Raw genomic sequence first — 22,159 nt, 5'->3', positions numbered from 1 at the left:
TCTGACATGACAGAATGCACTTTAAATTGATGACAATTATTCACCTGGGATAATACTACTGAGTCTCAAGATTATTTTGCAGGTGGGTCCTGCATTGGGATGTTTGACCAGGGATCTTTCTTGAGCGTTTGGCTTGTGAGAGCAACGCGGAGTAGCTGGAGGAGACCCACGCATGTAAGGGGGTTACACTCAGCACTGCTTCCTCCAGGCCCACATCATCATCATCATCACGATCAATCTGCTGCTGAAGGTCTTCACAAGCCACCTGCACGCAAGTTGATTACACACTGCTACTGATTTAGTTTCATCGCTCCCCGTGGTCACATTAACGTCAAGACGTAGCACTCGTCCTACACTCATTCTGGCGGTCATAACCCAGTGACGGAAACTACACATTCCTGTGGCGGGAGCCATGAGGACGATGAAATGCTGACTTCCTGCTCACGCACAGCGCCGGATTAAAACTCCTACAATCACTCGGTGCCACCTGCCTGGACAACATCGTGCAAACTTGACGGTTCATCGGGTAACCTAACACTTAAATACTCTTGTCGAGAAAACCTCGTCGCACAAATTCACTGATCACGGAGCAGCTTCATTTTAAAACCGAAAATATTCGCAGCCAAGGAAACAGGGTGGGTACTAATGACACCGACGACGCAAACAACGCGGAATTCCAATGCGCTGCTGCGTCGTCGTTTTCTCGACGACTTTCTCCGGCAGCAGGCCGCTGGGCCCTGTTTGTGAAGTTTTATTGTCGCGGCGACGGCGGTGGTGGCGATAGCGCTGGCCCATCGCGACTGCCTCGCTGATTATTTGGTCAGGCTCTCTCCCGCTGCCGGACAGTCTTATCGGAGAGCGGGGGGGGGGGGCGGCACGACTTTATAACCAGCGGCGACCTCGAGAACCCCCCCACCTCGCCCCCCACCTCGCCTATCCCCCCCCCAGCCCCCCCCCCATGATGTTGAGGAACAAAGCGAGCAGTGTGCACGGGGACTATCGCTCTCACGTGCGCTGGGACGCACACTATCACACACGCGCAGATTAAAGTTCCTCCACACCACCCCCCCTCTACCCCCCCAGCTTGTACGGACATGCAATCTCTGCTGCGGGGAGGGGGGTTGGGGGGGGGATGCAGTTCTATTTTAAGCCGAGTCCACACCTGAGCAATCGGCGTGCACAACATTGGTTGCGTGCAACTGTTGCCATAACTCCACGTGCAAGCCGCTGCGATGGGCCGTTCTCGTGGTCGAGACGGACTCTGCGTCCGCGGGAGCCGCTGGGCGGCTCGTAGCGACGCATTCCAATCGATGGCGCCGCGCCGCGCCGTTCGCGAATCGCGGCCGGTCGTCGCGGTCCTCGACGCGCCGTCGAATGTCCTCGTCGTGCGACTGCGCGGCTCGGACTGCGGACGGAGCGGCCTCTGGGCCTTATAAACTGGGGTTGTTAACAAAATACCATTTAGCGATGTCAACCGTGGCCGAGAAATTAAGTCAGGTCACAGGCTTCATAGCACGGCAACCTCTTTGTCAGCCCTGCGCCCTGCGTTGCGGAACAAGCTCAACGTACGGACGCACTACGTACGTGCGGGCTCATTGACCTCGTTCCGTTGGAGCCGGCCGCGGTCTCTCGAAGACTCGCTTTCACTCCGGGAGTCGCCGTCGACTAAAGGAGCAAACGCACGCACGGTCGACGAGCGTAAATCATGGTCTTGTTGTTTCCCAAATGAACGCCGGTCCTGGGCATGGGAGCTGCGATGGCGCTCGGCGCATGTAACGCTTCCAGCGAGATTGGCACCGAGCAAAACAAAGACGCGAACCCACGCGACCACACGCACATCCTGCCGTTATTCACCGCGCGCGCGTCTGTTTACGCAGCGGTCGGCCGTCGGATGAACGCACCTTGGACACCTCGCCACACAGGACACGCCTTGGACACCTCACCACACAGGACAGACGGTTTATAAATACCGTACCCCTTGTTGCTATGCGCTCACAGCCCCTTTTGCCAATCCACTGCTGGATGAGACGGTCTCCCCACAGGCCGTGCGGGGGCCGTGCTGGGGTCGTGTGGGGGTCACGAGACGTCCAAAAACCACGCCGGCCGGTGCGGGTCTGTCAACGTGGGGAGCGTAGACGTGGGAGCGTAGTGCAGTGCAACGATGGATTTTGCTGCACTGCCCTGTTCTGTTGCTCGCAACGTCGCCCCGCAGCCTCCGGTAACCACCGGTAACCACCGGTAACCAGCGGTAACCAGCGGTAACCAGCGGCTGATGCTTGGTGGTCGCCCATCATCCAAGCGCTCTCCAGGCTGAACGCTGCTCAACTTACGGAAGTTCGGGTGCATTCTGGGTGATTTGGTCATCGGCGACGTTTAGTTTTGTACTACGTGTATCCACGTTGGCCTCTGACATAGCAGTGTTGCATTTCCACCACCGCTTTGGCTCAAGACTAATTTTAAAGGGGATCTTGATTTGGGATATTTGACGAGTTAACATGTTGAGGATTCATTGTTTTTGACGCTGGTGTGGAAGGAAACTGGAGTGTCTCAGCCATCCATACGATAAGATACGGCCTCGTTACCGTGGATAATGTTTCCACTACACTATCGCGACCAATGATAAAAAACAATATTTTGCCAGATGTTGGATTCTCACACCTGCAATAGAGTGACTCAGAGACGGGGTTAGTGAATCACACAGTCAGGCAGCGATCGTGTCTGGGGGACTCGGGGGTGGTGGCTGTATAGCAAGTTGGTCTCTTTCATGCTCTCTGTGTGTGCAACGGGGTCTTCCCCTTGCATAGTCCGCATTCTCCAACTCCTCACTGCTGCCCCTCCACCCCACTGGAGCGCCACGGTGGTGAGATGTTAACTACCCCGCCTGGTATACAGGATGGTCGTGGGTTCGATCCCGACTCTAACGCCTTATATACTTTTGGAGTTTGCGTGTCCCTCTCTCTTCCCGTGGTCGCGTGGATTTTTCTCAGGACCCTCCGGTTTTTCCCTCCACATTTAGAATCAACGTCGCGCGTTTAGAGTATTTGGCTGCTATAAATTTCACACGTGATAAGCCACTTCGTTGGGCTATCCGTCGTGGCCAGGTTGCTTGCATATCTCAGTGGGCCTTACCTGGGTAAAATCAAAATAAAATAGTTTAAATATATCATCATATTTACTGAACGATGTGGGCGGCGGACCACCACACTTTCACATCGTCGCCCCCCCCCCCACCCACCTCGCTTGAGGTTTTCCTTTTACACGCCGCAGAACGCTCGCGGGGTCCCGCCACCAGCGGCCGCCCCCCTCTCTCTACTGCCACGAGCACACGGCCCTGCCGCTCCTCCTCGCCGCCGCAAGGCCTGGCGAAGGGCCCGGCGCGACCGAGGAGACGCGGAGGGGCTTTGGGATTTTTTTGGCGGAGCGAGCGGCAGAGTCGGGGTGGGAGGAGAGCGAGAGAGAGCGAGAGAGCGAGCGTCGGGGTCTTGCGATCGCGTCGGCCGTGGCAGCGGTTCAGGAGGAAATGAAGGACAGACCCGACTGGCACGACTCCCTGGGGCTTATGCGAGGCCCCCAGTTCCATCGTGACGTGCTTTACTTCATCACTCTATATCTTTCTCGGAACCCAATGCCATTAATCAGGTCTTTAAAGGAAATGTTTTATTCCTTAAAATTATAATTATATTATCATGTATTCTATTTATAACTTTATTATATATTATAATGTATTATTTTACAGAAAATTATATATCATTATTATTTTGAAGAATTATAATAATTTCTGCAAATATTTATGTAATATATTGTTAATATTATGAGATGAGTGGAAGAAGAAGAAAATAATCTATCCAACTTGATGTAGGCCAATTGTTTAAATTACAGTTATAATGGAAATTGGGTAAATAATTTAAAGCAAGCTAAAATGTTCGTGTGGTTGGTTATGGTTATGGATGTACATACTTTCATGGGAGAGATGTGGAGCAGTGGGTTAGCACACGGCTCCATAATCTATCTCCATCATCCTGGGGAACCAGGTTTGGTCGCTGGCCACGATGCTCGATATGAACAGCAAGTGGTCGCTCAATCTGCCATCGTGCTCCCCCTAGGTTGGCTCAGCCTTAAACGGGCGCAGTACTTGGTACAAGTGTGTAAACATCGGCAGTGGGGAGACAAACGCGTTCAGGTGTGATGCTGTCGGCCTTAATAGGCGCTCGCAAACATCACTAGTCCAGCGGCGTGTTTCAACGATGGGACTACCACTGCCTGTCTCTATGCACATGTAGCGTCTTAAACATATGGAATTGGGGAGCGGTGGTGCAGTGGTTAGCACACTGCACCACCAAGGGCCTGGTGACACGAGTTCCATTCCCGGGGCATGGCTAACATCAGTGATGAGAAATATCTGAACCGGTCTTGGGTCAGCTCCATCGCTAACCCACACTGCCTATTTTACCTCTCATTGTATGCGTCTTTATATAACCACTGGATTAAGAACAGTAAAAGTATAATATACCGTGTGCATATCATATACAGTCGTGGGGAACACAACCCCATTGCTGTACCGTCCCATGCTCCCACGCTTCTGCTCCAACCCGCATTGGCTGGCCAGCGTGGTGAGGTATGGCCAAGCGACTCCCACAGCTGACACGTTGTGCGGAGGAGAGGCCTTCCATCATCCAGCAGTCCATTGACTGAGGGCTGTAAATTATATTTTTTTCAATTATTTTCACACATACAATAAATATTTTAGACCAAGTCCCTCGTTTCGATTTATAGTAAGTCGTTGCTACGGTACACGGGATTACCATGGAAAAGTTTCCTGTCTTGTGATAGCACAATAATCCAACTATTTCCATGTGTAGCTGGCACTCGCCCCTTACCGAAGGACTTCATGGTGCTGAGACTTTTGCGAGATTGACCAGAGGTAATAACCGTCACAGATAGACAACTAATCGTTGTGGCCTCATTATTTGAAATCGGTTGTCAATCTCACGATTAAGCCAGTGCTTGTGGCCACAAGAGGAACGCGTCCGAATTTCAAGATAACATTCCCCGATGGAAGTTTAAAAAATCTAAGGTTTGAACAGTCGGTCCCACACACCGTGGCAGAGACATTGATGCTTGACGCACGACATGGAACATTTTAAAAAAAACTCTCCGGCAGTGTGTGGAGACTGGTCACTCGGATCAGAACTATGGAATGTTTACCGACTCAACGCCTCCTTCACACTCTGCTAAACTTCTGACACAATCGTGTGGCTCAACCACCTCGATGTCAAATCGTGGTTGTGTTGCTCTACATCAACATCAGCAGCCCCGCGACGGAGAGGACTGTAGAGTAAACACAATAATCAACACGCGTGTCAATATCGCTGCCCCAAAAGGTTAAAACAATACTGAGCACAGTGTTGTTGACAAATGTGTTTAGCTTTTGTTATTTGTGCTTGTGCACCCACTGCCAATGCAGTACCACAAAGAATGTGTTTTTCGATATACCCCATGGGCAAAATAGATTCCTCTTGCAGAGCTTTTGCGTTGTCTCTCGCCAATCTCCCCTCGGCTCATTCAATCCACGATCAGTCTCCTCCTCTGTAAGGTATGAAGCCATTGCTTTTATCACCACATTCAATCCGCTGATGAGAACACAAAGTGAAGAGTAGTCATTAGAAATCAGCGCGTTATCCACAGACGGATCACTCTGTGTGCAGGATTCCCACGCTTTGCGGTAGATGCTTTGCAAAAGAAGGGCGCACAAAGTAAAATCACGGAGCGTGGACCTCAGTCACCCAACCCACAATGCACCGCACGAGACAGCTCCCTGCCGAGTAGTACACAAAGTACACACACGATGCTGTATCTCTGTGTATCCCTGTGCGTATCGCTGTGTATGTATCTCTGTCTTTGTCTCTGTGTGTGTATCGCAGTGGGTTTGTCTGTCTTTGAGACGGATGCCTGCCGAGTAGCGCATACAGTACACACAACATTGTCCCACGTCTGACCTTATAGCCACATAATATTGAATTCAAACCGCATAGAGCAAATTATGGATATTAATTGGTTAGCCTCATAAACGCAAAATTGCACAAACCGAACCCGCATGAAGCTGTATTGTAACAATTATTATGCCTTGCACGTTAAAATCGCGTTACAAATCTTCTGTTAGACAGCTGATCGCTCACCGTAGTTCTTATTTTTGTTTGCACGGCGGTGAACACCTCTGCGTGAGTTACGAACCAGAGTGGGTGAAGGTTCCAGTTTTGGTCAAATTTGTCCGCGAGTCTCTTGCTGCCAGAAGCAGGAGCGATGGTCTCGGCTGATCCGCTCGGCACCGCACGGAGGGGTCCGCGTTTGGCTCCGCACCTGTGCCGCACCCGCCAAGAGTGAGGCCTGGCCTCCATCACTTAGTCTCTTGTGACACCAGCCATTAAATGCCGCCCATTGATAACTCTGGTCTCTGTGTGCGCGTGTGCACGTGTGTGCGCGCGTGTGCGTGTATTTTGCGGACAGCGGTTTGCACGCCTCGCCACAAACTCGGTGACCCGAATTTGATTTATGCTCATGGCCACCAACATCAGTGACGAATATGTGAACCGGTTCTGGGCAACCGCTAGGTCGACTCAGCCCTAAAGTTGGTACCCGGTGCGGTGTATAAACATCGGCACTTGGGGAAGCTAAGGCGGCCAGATGTGGTGTTGGCCTCCCACCCCGTCGTGCGCCGTCTCGGCCGTAATAGGTGCTCGCTAACAGCACTAAGCCCAACAGTCTGTGGAGGCCATACGGGGAATCTTTGTCTTTTGTATTTCGTTTCTCTATTCTGGAATTATTTAAAATTGTCAACATTAACCAATTAGGGGGGAGGAGTGGCATAAAGGAGAGCAAACTTCACTCTCAAACCGGCGAGCCGAGTTCGATTCCCTGTGCCTGGCCCTTCCTTTTACAAACGCCACACTGTCAAGCGTGGTGGTGAAGTATGGTCAAACAAGACCACGACTGACGTGGTGCGGGGAAACCATTCATCCGGCAGTCGATGGATTGACAAAGGGCTGAACATTTTCGTAAAAAATCAGCCTCCGGTATAAGTGTTTGTATGCTGGGTATAGAGTGGTTGTTCTGCTGATTAACTCCGGATTCGAATCGACGAAGTCCATTTGGCCGAGATGACGGCATGAGTTTGTGTGTGTTTAACGTGACACGGAGAGGCGTGACAGGTCAGGCCACCGCGAGGAGAGGCTGCCGTCTCAGACCCTCCAAATTGGCATCGAGCTTCTGAAAATATTGCCATAATCGCGCCCGTGTTTTTCTTGAAATAAAACGCATCGTCACGCGACTTACGATTATTACGTAATTGTGCACATCTCGCCGTCGCCGGCCGTCACCTCTGCCTCGTGGGAAATTGACGAGACGCGACGGGACCGGCCTTCTGCGGCCTTCGCGTAACGCAAGAAGAGCGCGCGGCGGGAAGGGGAGGGAAAGGCCATTTCGTTTTGTGTGCCTTCGCGCGGAGGGGAAAAAATGATTTACTTGTTTTTAATTTCGTTTTTCATCTGTATGCTGTTATCGTTTGATAATCCTGACGTGCGTGGGGCATGGCGACACTGCCTTTTATTACACCGCCCCCCTCCACCCTTTCATGTTTAGTAAACAGCGGAAAGAAATGTGCGAGGCACGTGTCCCACTTTCATTAGGCTGCTTCTTAAATATGTGAAGGACATTTGTGCAGTTTTATTGCAGAAAAAAATACATAACACACACATTATATATATAATTTACGCATGCATATTATGAAACTTGGGCCCTGCAACTGTGCACCCACTGACCTGAGTTCGATTCCCCCGGGGTGACGGGCGCGGGGGCTAATTAGCGTCAGTAGCGAGCAGATCTGAACCAGCACCACCCACTCCCTCCCACACACCAGCCCGCATTGACCAGCGTGGTGAAGTATGGTCAAACAACCCCCCTGCCCCCTGGACTGACGTGGCATAGAGAGGCCTTATTGTAATCATTATTATACTTGGAAGCACCACTCACGATTCGTTTTGTAATCTACGGCTCTGTCAATCCACAGCTGGATGAGAGATTATCCACATGTTGTGTTGACCGTGGGTGCTGTCTGGCCGTGCTTCAGCACGCTGGTCAGGTTTAGGGGTTTTGTTTTTTAACGTTTTTCTTTGGCGCAGGTCAAACCCATTGGGCAATAATAGCTCGTTTTCAATGGGGGACCTCGTTACAGCAACAGCAAAAAAAACATTAAACGATCCAAAAACAACCGTAGCCTGTCAAGTTGTGGATGCTAAGTTCACACATTCACATGGTACAATGAGGGAACGCATCCAATGCAAAAAAAAACCTTCGTAACTTAAAGTATGCAAAGCGAACTGATCAATTGCAGCAACACTTAAAAGACATTCTGAGGTACAAACGAACTTTAAAGTAGGTCAAGAATGGTTAATCTTCTTGGTTCTTTCGGTAAAGTCACGTAGAAGGGAAATAATAAAATAATAAACATTTAACATAATAAAAATGAAATATTTTATTATATAATAAAATCATAAAAATAATACAATCAAAAATAAAATATTTTATTATGTTTTCTTTTTATTATTTTATTATTTCCCTTCTACGTGACTTAACCGAAAGAACCAAGAAGATGAATCCCTGCAGTCACGAAATCTTTAAATCGAAAAAGAATTGTTAATGTTTTTATCCCAACTTTTTTTTTTGCTCGGTTATTCCAGAGGATTCGGGGCTGTGGGTTACTGTAGCACGGTTGGCTACGTACGGTGCGAAAGAAGTTCAACATACCACGTGCTAGCCAAGTCGACTAAAATTGCCCTAATTTTGGTCACAATTGCTCAAGAAAATCTCCAACCGTTTAGGGTGCAGTAACATGCAGCCTCTGGTAATTATGCATGGAAATAACATTTGCAGACCTGGGCCAAACGGCTGAAATTAGCAGCCACGAGAGATTATAGCGTGGGCCGAGATTGTTGATTGCGCAAGGTCCATGACTCTACCGGACACAAGTAGAGTTCGCACGCTTACTTCTGCGTGGCCTTCCAACGGCAGTCGCGCGCCACAGTTATGACGCAAACCCCGCACGCCGTGGCCTTTGTGTCGAAGCCCCCATGAGGTTGGAACCCAACTTTGTTTGCAACAACTTCTTAAACACCTCCGATTATCACGGTTGGCCACGGATGGAGCGAAAGCAGCCCAACGTACCGCACGTGACAAAGAAGACGTCGTCCTTTGTAAGAGGAGGAGGAGGGAGGGACGCGTGGTTTTATGGAACGCACGCAGGTCAATGACTCCGTTTAAAACTGTTAAGAAGAGTAAGTTGGCCAGCGAGCGCTGTTGGCCGGTGGTGGTCGGTGATGACAACGGAGCGGCCTCCATGGAATGGAACGCCTCCGTCGAGGAGACGGAGCGGGGGAATGAGTGCACGTGCGGCTGCTAGGTGGTGGAGTCGGCTTGGGGAAACTTTAATCCAAAACCACTTCCACCACGTGACTAAGCGTCACTAGGCGAGGCACGCTGTCCCAATCACCCGTTTGGAAATTTACGTTAAAAAAAGCCGAGGTCCTGAATCAGAATCAACGTTTTTATTTGTTCTGGAGAAATCCGATGAGCTATGAAGCAAGTTTTCGTAATATGCTCCCCCACCCTCACGTCAATTTCCTCCCCCTCACCTCCCCCACTTCCCCCACCTTCATAGTCCAGCGCCCAGTCCCTGGTGGAGTTGCACCGCCTGCACACTTCATAACCACCCCCCTCTCCGCAGCCCCTCCCCCCCCATCCTTCTCCCCGCCACCTCCTACACCACCCCATGCTATGTGCGTGCGTTGATCTTATTTCACTCCGTACGTAGCCAAGCGTGCTAATCTGAGGTGCGGGGGAACGTGCAAACTAAACACAAAGAGCAGTTCTAAAGAAATGAGTTTGTCAATTTAGACGATTTAAAATTGCGTAGCTTCAGTGGCTTCCGAATGTCGGAAAGAAGAGCGTTCCAGACGGCCGCGTCGTCGCACACCTGAAGGCACAACGACGATGGCTGAGCCAGAAGCCGCCGCCGCCAGGATGAGCGGAGTGTCGCGTGATGACAGAGTGCGTACGTGCGCACTCCAAACGAAGTATTTCATTCGGTAGATTGGGCATTATTATTATTGTTGTTGTTGTTGTGGGAAACGGCCGCAGTGGGTCCCCGCGTGTGACGGGACTCGTCTGGAGAAGAGAGTTATCTCCCTCTGTGCATGTGGCAAGGATGTGGGGGGGGGGGGAGGACAATCGACTCTCAATCTGGAATCAATGAGCGATGAGAATGTGAAATCACAACATCCAGCAGTGAACTGCTGCCATGGCTGGTTAGTGCACTCAACAAGTAAAGATAATAAAAAGGGGAAAAACCTATTCTCAAGTCAAGAAAAGCCTTTAAAAAAATAAATGGTTTGATTAGCGAACTCAATTGTACAGCTTGCCGCACCGTGTATTATTTTTCTGCCAATTTTTATATTTGACTCAATAAATGCGGAGAATTATAATAATTAATAATAGTTTACACGCAACTTTGACGATGTGCTGCTGAAATAAGGCCTCAGCCTGCCTTGTCGGTCAAAGGGGTTGTTTTGACCATACTTCACCTTGCTGGCCAGCCCGGGTTGGCGCAAAAGGGTCCCAGTACCGATATCACTCACCGCTCGTGTTAGCCACGGCCAAGAATTGAACTCGGGTCAATGGGTTCACAGCGCGGTGGTGATAACCACTGCACCACCATTGTGTTGCTTAAATATGTTGTTAATTGAACTGGAAGCAAATACAATCATCAAATAATAAAATGAAATTGTAACAACTGCAATCACGTTTGAGCCTCTAGGGTCACATGCCAATACAGAGCCATATTTGGATAAATGACCACTTCCGTGAGATGCAGGGTTAGAGCGGTGGCACAGTGGTTAGCGGGCTGAACTTTGAACCCGGCAACCTAAGTTCAATTCCCGGCCACGGCTAACATCAGTGGCCAGTTATATCTTCGCCGACTCTGTCCAACGTGGCGGAACGCGGGCAAACAACCCCAACGGCCGACACGACGTGGGTGGGCAGGCCGTCATCCAGCAGTGGACTGACCAAGTTCTATTCATTTTACATTTCTACGAGGAGACGTGCAGCAGGGAGGCCGATCAGAGAGGTCAAAGTGCTGAACTGGCACCAGTGACATCCTGAGTTCGAATCCAGGCAGCCGCATGTGAAGTGAACAGCGATGGTCACCCATCGCTGTTCAAAGCCCCCTGACTGTGTATATTAAAGTTGGTGCTGCACTTGATGTGTCCAAATCTCAGCCCCTGTAGCCGAGCAGGAGTGGACCATGGGGCACTTGAAGGTCATCTCAGAGGTAGCTCTGTGGTGTCCTCTTCCGTGGGCCGTTCTCAAACATCAAAACGGTCGCGCGCTGCTCTGGATTCCAAATCTCGGACAACGCAGTCGGGTCTAAACCGCATTCATAGACAAAGCAATTCATGTTGGAGCTTTACTCAGAGGAGGCACATCACGGGCCGCTTCGCTGGTCTCGCATCTTATCCACAAAGAAAACGCGCGAGACATTTCCTCGACAGACCAAATGTCAACTGTAAGGCGTCGCCATCGATGTACTGTACGTCGGCATCACACGAGCTGTAAAGAGCAGCACCACCGACCGGGCTTTTCAGGAGAAATGAAAACCTCAAGCGAGACGTCTAGACCACCCATCCCGTCCCGACTTCACTGTCGGTTCCGCTGGTACCCGGCGTAGAAGAGACGCTGATGCTCGTATCAGCACTTCGATGCCCGAAAATCCCGCGCAAAACAATCCCCCATGAGACTTCAAACGTGGCCTGCAGCCCTCTAATATGGTTTTAAACCGGTACAAAATCCTCGGGGATTTTCGCGGGGTTTACGTAGGATTTGTTTAAATTACGCATAAGACGCTAAAGATTTTTTTTATTCTTTTTTTCTCCCCTCCGCACGGTTTGGTTTTTTAAGTTCCCCCCCCCCCCGTTCATCGTCGTCGTTATTTGTCGACAGCCGCAGTCAACGACGACGGGAGTGTAAACACTCGCACGTGACACATTGACCCATTGACCTCTCAGCCTCCGTTCAACTCGCTCCAACCGGTCACGAGCGCCGGGGGGGGGGGGGCGCCAAAGGGGTTAACGGTGTGCGAAGGGAGCACAAATATTAATGTGTTTGCTTCATCTGGACGACTCTTTCTGGAATTGGCACTCGAATAAAGTTGGAGCTTGCGTGTTAGTCCAGAGGGGCTGCTCTCCAGATGGGATCCAATGCGAAGGGGTAGCGTGCCCACACAACAATCGCCCGGCCACTTAGCACTTGGCAAGAACATAAACGCGCGCCCAGCCATCCGGTTCAAGCTATTTCTCTGTAATATTTTAAACGCAGCCCCGAAATCAAAAGGGCGTTTTGAAGCGATGCCTCGGAAGCTCCGTTCAAAGCGTTTGCCGAGAAGATCGCTCGACGTACGATCGCTCTCGCGCTCTCCCGGTCAAAACGCCTTGACGAGATGAAATCTAAAATACGCACAGGTAAAGGTGCACCCCCTGCAATTGCTTGGTTTATGCCACTGCTGGCGGAGGGGCTTTCGCGAGAGGGGGCCCTTGAGAGCCCCCCTGGAGGGCATTTTGGTCTACTCTTCCACGGTGGACAGATGCCTTCGATGATCGGGACGTACCCACACTTCACCCCACCGCGTGCAATCTGCCGAGCGACTACCGTAACTGCGGTGTACCCGTTTCGCCTGCTGGGTGGACAGAAGCGTGGTGGTTGAGGGGGTTTAAGACACTCGCCCCCATTGTTTAAACTGTCCTGCCAGGATCTCTGCTAACCATTACACCGTGGCAGGAGCCACAGAGTCAAGAATGTCACTGAATGTGTTCAGTCATTGGAGAAAGGCACAGCAGCAGTCAGACGTTAAGACGTTTGGCCAATTAAATTTTCGGGTTGAAGCTTCTGCATGGGTGAGGCATTTTGAATGCCTGGAGAAACCCCTCAAAACTGAAGGAGATGATAGACACAAGGACCTGCACAAATCGGTTCATAAGTCGACTTGCCGTACCGCCAACTCATGGGAACACTGTGGCTCAGGTTTGGGAGTTACGAGGCAGCTATGCGAACCGCCAACCCTTGCGGCGTGCACGTTTGAGCGTGGAAAATAAGTTGAGGGGAAGTCGGTCAGGAACTCCACGTTCCTGTGACAGCATCTCCGTGAGGCTTCCCAAGGAGCGTTGTTCAGGCCTCATTAGGCAATGCTCATTTGACTGATCCCCCGGATAACCGATGATCGGCTGGGAATTTACTTTGGCCGAGATTGAATCTCGTGACTGTGATTAGAGGCCCCGTTCACCAGAATGTATCGATACACTCGATGTGTAAAGTAATAATATACGACAAAAATAACCAACATCCAGTGGTCAGTCCACCGCCGGATGAAGTGATCCCTCGTGTGATATTGCCGACGGCTGGATGCGCGTTTGCGTCGGTGGCAGAGTGCTGATAAGTGTCGAGGCGATTGTTGACCATGCTACACGTTGGGCAAGGCGAGTTGGTAAAGTTGGAGAGAGGGGGGGGGTGGGGGAGGGGGAAACCCAGCGAGTTCAGATGTCGTTCTGCACTCACACGGCGTGAGGTAGGCCTCCATCCAGCAGTGGATCGACAGAGGGTTGCACGATGATCTTGGTCGTGCGCGTGTCGTTTGTATTATCACCCGCACCTCCGATTTGCAGGATTGGCTACGTACGGTGCGAGAGAAGTTCAACAGACACGTGTCATTGTCTAATGGTATGCAGTCTATTCAGTCATTATACCGAGTTAAACGGAAAGGAAAGCACTGTCAAACAATACGTATTTCAGAAACTGGCATCTGCATTGAAAATTAAGAAATGATTTATGACAATAAGAATTTGAATGGCGGTGTTATCCATGCAGGTGACGAGTGACACGAATTACGGCTAGCAGCGGGTACAGCAAGAGAGTTCACAATAACAATTATTAGAGAAAGGCAGGGTTCGATTTCTTGGACAATGAGAAAAACAAGAGACGGAATATTATATTTTGACGGGGGAAATTCTACGTGCAAGAAGCGGGGAAAGACAGAAAATTAAGTGCATGAGCAATGTGAACGCATGGATATGCTGCTGGGAGTACGTGATGCAAGGTTATTGAGTCATGTCATGGACAGAGAAAGCTGGAATGCCACGATTGGCCAGCGGCGTTGTCACGTGTGTCTGTACATGAAAATCGATGAAAACAATTGAACACATTTTGGATTTGAGGCAAACGGCAACAAAATGTGTTGAAACAAAAAATTCAGTCGAAAATATTAATGAATATATTTTTATTCCTAAAGGTAAAGGTGCAGCCCTGCAACGTTTTGCTCACGCCACTGCTGGCGCAAGTGCCTCCCACTGGTGGGAGTTTGAGAGACCCCCTCCAGAGGAGACCCCTTCCACTCTGGCCAGAGGTTGTGGAAAGATTTGGAGTACCCACACTTGACCCCACCACGCTTGACCCCACCACACTTGACCCCACCACGCGTGACCCCACCACGCGTGACCCCACCACGCGTGACCCCACCACGCGTGACCCCACCACGCGTGACCCCACCACGCGTGACCCCACCACGCGTGACCCCACCACGCGGGACCCCACCACGCGGGACCCCACCACGCGTGACCCCACCACGCGTGACCCCACCACGCGTGACCCCACCACGCTTGACCCCACCACGCTTGACCCCACCACGCTTGACCCCACCACGCTTGACCCCACCACACGTGACCCCACCACACTTGACCCCACCACACTTGACCCCACCACACTTGACCCCACCACACGTGACCCCACCACACTTGACCCCACCACACGTGACCCCACCACACTTGACCCCACCACACTTGACCCCACCACACTTGACCCCACCACACGTGACCCCACCACACTTGACCTGGCCATGGATTCACTTCTGGCACCCATCTGCTGCAGACTGCTTGGTGGACAGAGGCAGTGGGTGGTGGTGTGGCGGGGAGATTTAAGAAACCTGCACAGTTGGTTAAACTTCCGTGACCCGGAGATTTAATTGAACCGGTGATCTCTGGATTGCAGGGGCGGCGTTGAGCTGTCATTTATGGGCAGGTTGCTTCTGAAAACGGAGCTAATAGCTCAGTGGGCTTTACCTGGTCAAATTAATTTGTGATTTATTTTTTGTGATTTTCTTTCCTTTGCTTTACTTTGCACTCCTATCGTGTTTTTGTATTGTTTTGTTGTGACGCTGTGAACCACCCCTACTGGGCATCTGTGCAAAAGAGCTTTGTTGCTCATCGGATTCATCCAGTCTAAATAAATATTTTAAGTATGAGTGTGCCAACCATTATACCGCTGTGGCAGCATCTTATTAACTTTTATATATATTTAAAATTCCTGCAAATTCGACTCGGCTCAAAAAAACCCACTTATATTTCCTGGCATTTTGACTAATTGTACATTTTATATATAAATCGGACATTTCGGCTGAAAATACTACAACCGCAAACTGTCCGCAGATGCTAGCTGGCATGAGCGGCAGGTATCGGATGTCCCACTTGTGCCTCGCTCACAAGTTGCGTTATTCCCCCATCACCAAGACCCCCCCCCCACTCCCCTGTCCCCCACCCCCCCCCACTCCTCTGTCCCCCACCCCCCCACCCCCAGTCCCCCACCCCCCCACCCCCAGTCCCCCCCCCCCACTCCCCTGCCCCTCCAGCTCCACTCCCCTGTCCCCCACCCCACCCCCAGTTCCCTCCCCCCCCAGCCCCCCCCCCACTCCCCTGCCCCCCACTGCACTCGGTGGTGGTTATTCATCACCGATGGACAATCGAGAATAGTCCACAGCGCGACGTCCGCTTTCGAGCTCAAGTGTTGGCCGATGTTTAAATCCAACTGCGGTTGTGAGCCACAGGTGTACATTCCACATTACCATGGCCGGGCCCAGGCTCCCAAGCGAAACAACCAATATTTCCGTCGACTTCCCACGTAGCAATGCGAATGTTTTTGTAATAATATCAACCCCAGGGTGATGACAGGCTGAGTTTTTTTGTATTTTTGACAGTCGCGCGCTCACTCTTCCGCAAATCCGTCCGGCCCGACAGGCCGCCAGAGAAGACGAGGGATGGATGAATAATCGGCTCCTAATTCCGCACCCCGCGTCGGGTTTCCGAGCCAGCGTGGGCGGGCAGCACGAGTGGCGCACACCTCGCACGGCCCCGACTCTCGCACCGCCCCGACTCTCTCAAGGGTGATCTGCTGCGCCGGGCGCCATCGAGCACCACAAAGCCGAGCGGGAAGTGACAACGAGCGGGGAGAAAACCATCAGCCCGAGACGCAGATCGCGACGATCGTGTCATGCTGCACTCGCGCGCAAACAGATTCGGTCGCAGGAAACTCTTGAAAGCGGCGCCGTCTGATTGATATTTTGTTTTATCCTTCCTCGAATCGTATTTCCTTCTTTCTGCTTTGCAGAGACAAAAGCAAAAGGGGCCTTTTGTTTTTATTTGTTTTCTTCTTACATTCTTCGGCGAGGAGGCTTTCGCTTTTATCGCCGGCTTAGTCAATCGCCGGCTGCGCGCGACGGCTCAAGGCGCTGAAAGCTGCCCAGGGAGGACGCCGGCGGTGGTGCCAACCGCGGCACCTGCAGCGCAGAGAGAGACACGTGGAGAGAGACGCATGGAGAGAGAGACGCGTGGAGAGAGAGACACGTGGAGAGAGACACGTGGAGAGAGACACGTGGAGAGAGAGACGCGTGGAGAGATAGACACGTGGAGAGAGAGACGCGTGGAGAGAGACACGTGGAGAGAGAGACGCGTGGAGAGAGACGCGTGGAGAGAGAGACGCGTGGAGAGAGACGCGTGGAGAGAGAGACGCGTGGAGAGATAGACGCGTGGAGAGAGAGACGCGTGGAGAGAGAGACGCGTAGAGAGAGACGCGTGGAGAGAGAGACGCGTGGAGAGAGACGCGTGGAGAGAGACGCGTGGAGAGAGAGACACGTGGAGAGAGACGCGTGGAGAGAGAGAGACACGTGGAGAGAGACATGTGGAGAGAGAGACATGTGGAGAGAGATGCGTGGAGAGAGACGCTTGGAGAAAGAGACACGTGGAGAGAGACACACGGAGAGAGACGTGCAGAACGAGACGCGCGGATCTCGCTCGCGCGCCGTTTGATGTGGCGGCGTTCACAGCGGCGGCGCACGTCCCCACCCCGCAGAGAGTCGCCATCGCACGCCGGTGACTCACGCAGCGCACTTCCGACAGACCCCCCACTCCCCACTCCCCACCCACCTTCTGCTGCAAGGGCTTCATTCATTCAGAAACGTCAAAGTGATTTCTTTGCTCAAACGGAGCCTTGAGGCATTGGTGCTCACCTCCCGTTCACAGCCGCGAGCCGCTGGTGGAAATTCAACATTCCTTTGGAGAGTTTTTATTTTATTTTCCAGTGGACAACTGCGGATGACCTCCTTACCAAAAGTGGTAGCTACTTTATCGACCCCCCAGACGGATGATGGGCTGAGTCAACCTCCCTCCCGCAACACCAGGATTTGAACTTGCGACGTTCCAGCCCCGATCGTTCCTTCGCTCGCTCATCAGATGAAAATAAAAAATGTTATTGTTTGATACTGCATTGGCAGTGATGCAACACACACACACACGCAAACTCAACATGCTCACGAACATGGCGCGTTTAAGGAAGCTGTTGAGGAAAGAATTGGGCAATAGAAACGACGGGACTATGAAGTGTTAAAACTAATGGGTTGCCCAGGGATGACGCGACGACTTGATGTAGCGAGGGGGAGAGCGGAGGAAGGAGCGTGCGTGCTGCGTCTGTGCACTGCGAGCTCGGAGGTGTCCCGCCGTCAGGGGCTCAACTTCATCCGGTGCCGTCCAGAGAGATACTCCCACACCCGGCACACCACGTCGAGTAGACCTCTCTCACTCTGGCCGTGGGAAACTCGCCGGGCGCCTCCTCCAGTCTCAGTAGCCGACCACCTGGACAGAAACATTCAGTGGGAGATGAAGGCCTTGCCTACTGCCTGCTCACGCCTTCGACTCCTCGGGAAAAATCTCACGCAGAAGGGCAAGAGGAAGACAAAGGTGGACTTGGGGGGGGGGGGACAGCTGAGATCGAGGAATGGACCCAGCTCAGCGTGGGATTGTCCTGCGAGCTGGTGAACAAACACAGATCCCCGGTATCGCCTGAGCAGACTGTCGGAGCAAGTGCTGTTGGCGAGCAGCGCCTATGAAGGCCGCCACCACGTGCGGCCGCCTGCGTCTCCCCAGTGGCGATGTTTACACGCCGCACCAAATACTTACTTGAGGCTGAGCCGAGCTAAGGGAGGCCCAGGACGGGTTCAAATCATCGTCACCGGTGAACAGAGAGAAAGTGCTGACACGTGTTGGCAGTCGACCCCCCCACCCCCCCGAACCCACAGCGGACGGATGGATATACTCAGCAGCTCATGGGGTAAGGGGCACCACCCCCATACGCAATCGTGGCTCAAAAACCGCGACGTGGTAGTACAGAAAGTGGGTTGCTAAATCGTGTGTGTGTCTGTGTGTATATGTGGGGAGCGGTAGTGTAGCGGTTAGCGCGCTGCGCTATGAACCCAGCGACAGGAGTTCGATTCCTGCTCACGGCCAACACCAGTGACCATTATCTGAACCGGTCCTGGGCCTCCCCTAGGTCGACTCAGCCTCAAATGAGTACCCGGTGCAGTGTGTAAACATCGCCACTGGGGCGACAAAGGTGGTCGGGCGTGGTGCTGGCCACCCACCCCCTCGTGTGCCGTTCCAGCCTTCATAGGTGCTCGCTAACAGCACTTGCCCCTACAGTCTGTTAAGGATACACGGGGGATCTTTGTTGTGTGTGTGTGTAGTTGTGTGTTTATATTTTAACTGCTATTCCCCCCCCCCCCCCCCAAGGTACGTGGCTTCCCTCTGGGCACTCCACTTCTTGTCAGCGAGTGACTAACACTCATTGAAGTATTGAAGTGACTACTCAAACACGTTCCAACGCAAGACATCTCTTGGAAACGAGTGCTGTGACTCAGTCGGATTTACCCCAGTGAAGACAGACATCCTGTCGTCACGTGTCGCTCGGCATGACGTCTGACGTTTCGCTCCACGTGCTTCTTCGGGAACTGAATGTGCACCATTGAAGACAAACGAAGGAGCACGTGGAGCGAAACGTCGGACACCGTGCCGAACAACAACAACAAGGCATGGTAACGACCCGAAAATACCATCGGAGAGCCGTACAGCACAACTGAACTATGATTTAATATTAAGTTGACTTAACCACAATAAAAAGTTGGTAACTTAAGCAGACTGGAGCCCCCACAATTTGAAAAAAAAACAATCCGAGCCCTTTCCACTCACGCCGATGAGAGTGGGGAGAGAGTGATTGGAAAACCACAAATGCACACACCGCCAGTGAATCGCAATCCTTGCACCGCAGTCGCACTCTCCTGCCACTGGGTGGTCAGGCGTGGTGGACGGACGAAGAGGCTTGACCTCTGGGGGGCTGTCAATACAGAAGCCCAACTCGGACTTCCGCAGGCGTTCAACGTACCGACCTTGCAGGGGAGCTCCCTCGTGGAGGCCCTTCCGCCAGCAGTGGCACGAAGCAGCACCTGCAGGGCTGCGCCTTTGCCTAGACTCTCACGCGAGGAGGAGGAGGAGGAGAATACGATGCATTGGCTGCGGTGGTATTTTTCTTTTAATTTCACATTTTTTCTGACTTTTTCCGTCCCTCCAGGGAATGGGACGAGGATTTGTTTCCACGGCATCTCAATGAAGCCAAGTTATGCTAATTACAGCCGCCCATCGTATTCCAATTAAGTAATTATGAAAGCTGCACTTTTTTTTGTACTTTTGCGATGTCGGTGTTTGTACAAATGGGTGCTTTGCTGCAGCGTTTGAAGGGTATTTATTTTTTTATCGCAACGTGCAAGAACTGGCCAACCGCACCGGGAACCGGTGACCCCTTTACACCGGCGGTAATGACAGGGGGGGGGGGATGTTACCACTGCGATCGCAACTTGTTTTTGCTTGCACGTAACCGCCGAGCATTTTATAATGGCCAGTTGTTGGACTAATCCTTCCGACCCCACGCTCTGCAATGTCTTATTCGCGCCGTGCACACTGCGAACCAGAGGGTCGCCGGGTTCGGTTTCATCTCCCCGTGCAGGAGTCGAAACGATGGGCGACGAATTCTGGAATCCCCCCACCCCACCCCATCCCAGTTACCCCACTACGACCACCGGCCTCTGTCCACCCAGCAGCAGAGGTCGCAAACGGGTTTTGATTCCTTACCCGTACCCGGCCGCACCAGGGTCGCATTCGGGTACCCGTACCCTACCTTATACCCGGCTACACGTACCCGGCCGGGTATCGGGTAGGGTACGGGTACCCGATTGCGACCTCTGGGATGAAGCCACGTTGCAGGCGCGGGTGGGTTGATTCTAGGAACTTGAATTGTGAGAAGAGACAAGACGTTGGGAAATGAGTGACAAACGGTTACTCACCAGTAACTCACGGCCTACCCGTACCCAGCCGCACCAGGGTCGATACCCGTAGCCGGGTATCGGGTAGGGTATGGGTTTCGGGTACCCGGTTGCGTCCTCTGCCCAGCAGTGCCATCAGGCTACACCGAAGGAGGTAATCGGGGGGCAGATCGTGCGTGGTGGGTGGGGTGCAGTGCGGGGAGACCCCCACCTCCTCCCAAGAGCTCCGATCCGCGTTGAGGAGGAGGAGGCGGAACGCCGTGTGGAGATCTCTGAAGCTCACTCGAGTTGGGGTCCTTCTGCCAGCAGTGACGTGAGCAAGACATTTCAGTGCTGCACCTTTACATGTTTTTTGTAACCTTTAATCATCGGCACCGTCATCAGCCATGATCTACCCACTGCTGGATGAAGGCCTCCCCAAGCCGCAGGCATCACTCGGGATCTCGCGATGGGCATAATGCACCCAGCACGTGCACACGAGCCGGTCACATGGCTCTGTCTCCGCGGGGGACGTGCTCTGACCACCGGTTCAGGACTGTCGTCGCTTCAACACAAACACGCTCTGGCTTCTCGCCAAGCTAAGACGAGGGCTTGTTGTTGCGCTCTTTGCGGCAGGGACCTGCCATGGTTTCGCAGTCGTGGAGGGGGGTGGTGATGATCGCTGATGCTGCTGCTGCTGTGTATTATCCCAATTGAGTCATTTACAGAGTCATTTTTCAAATTATGGCAAGTTGGACCCTGACGCTGGCACACAACGAATTACATCACGTGACCTTTCATGTCCATGGCACGTGTTTTGGTGAATCCACCCACAGTTATAACCTGGACGGCTGTTAGATGCGAACCGTGAACTCCTGCAACAATCGGCGTACGAACTCCCGCTAGGACAATGTCACCGCCTATGCCGTAAGCCAACAAAGACAAAGATCCCCAGTGTAGCCTTTAACAGACGTATGGGGCAAGTGCTTTTAGCGAGTAGCACCCATGAGCAAAAGAGCATCACGCCTCATCGGATTCCTCCAGTCTCAAAGATTCTCATTCCAAAAGACGAATGGAACGCTGCGGCAGGCGAGCGCGCTGCCCAGCAGAGAGATCAGAAATCGCCGCAGCATCACAGAATCCACGTGTGGGGACGACAAGGGCCCCCCACTCGCTGTCACACGACTCCCAATCCCGGCAGTCCACGCAAGACGTTAGAGATACTTTTCATTTACACCCCCCCCCCCCTGTCGCCCCCCACCCGTCGCCTCCCACCCCCGTCGCCCCCCTCCAAATGTCGCCCCCCTCCACCTGTTGCCCTCCCGTCGCCCCCCCCCCCCCCCCCACGTTGCCCCCCCCCCACACCTGTCCGTGACGCGGGGCCGCGCGCGGTGTCTCGTGGAGTTGTCGAGGCGCGTCTCGCGGTGACGCGCGCCCCCTGCGCCGTGAGACCAAGATGGCATCGCGTCTCACAGTGACGTCTACGGCTGCCCGCCACGTGGCCGTAGGTGTTGCGATTGTATAATTCGTCCTTGTTGTTGTTGTTGTGGCTGCTCGCGTGAATGAAGAGGTGGGGGTGGGGGATTGTGTTGTTGTCTATTGTGAGACTCG

General features: G+C 52.5%; 1 long non-coding RNA gene across 2 annotated transcripts in view; it reads left to right on the top strand.

Annotated features, from left to right (window-relative positions):
* The window catches only part of LOC144734220 (uncharacterized), an 88,439-nt gene extending 66,633 nt beyond the window's left edge, over nt 1-21,806 (top strand). For both annotated transcript variants that reach the window (XR_013588492.1, XR_013588490.1), the window contains 2 exons: nt 16,164-18,528; nt 18,987-21,806. This is a non-coding gene — a long non-coding RNA (uncharacterized LOC144734220). The remainder of the gene's footprint in view (nt 1-16,163; nt 18,529-18,986) is intronic.
* The last annotated feature ends 353 nt before the right edge of the window (nt 21,807-22,159 follow it).

Source organism: Lampetra planeri, chromosome 50 (genome assembly GCF_965212315.1).
Source record: "Lampetra planeri chromosome 50, kcLamPlan1.2.h2, whole genome shotgun sequence".
NCBI lineage: Eukaryota > Metazoa > Chordata > Hyperoartia > Petromyzontiformes > Petromyzontidae > Lampetra > Lampetra planeri.
Note: the sequence above shows the minus strand (reverse complement) of the source record. Positions and strands in the feature narration are given on the sequence as shown.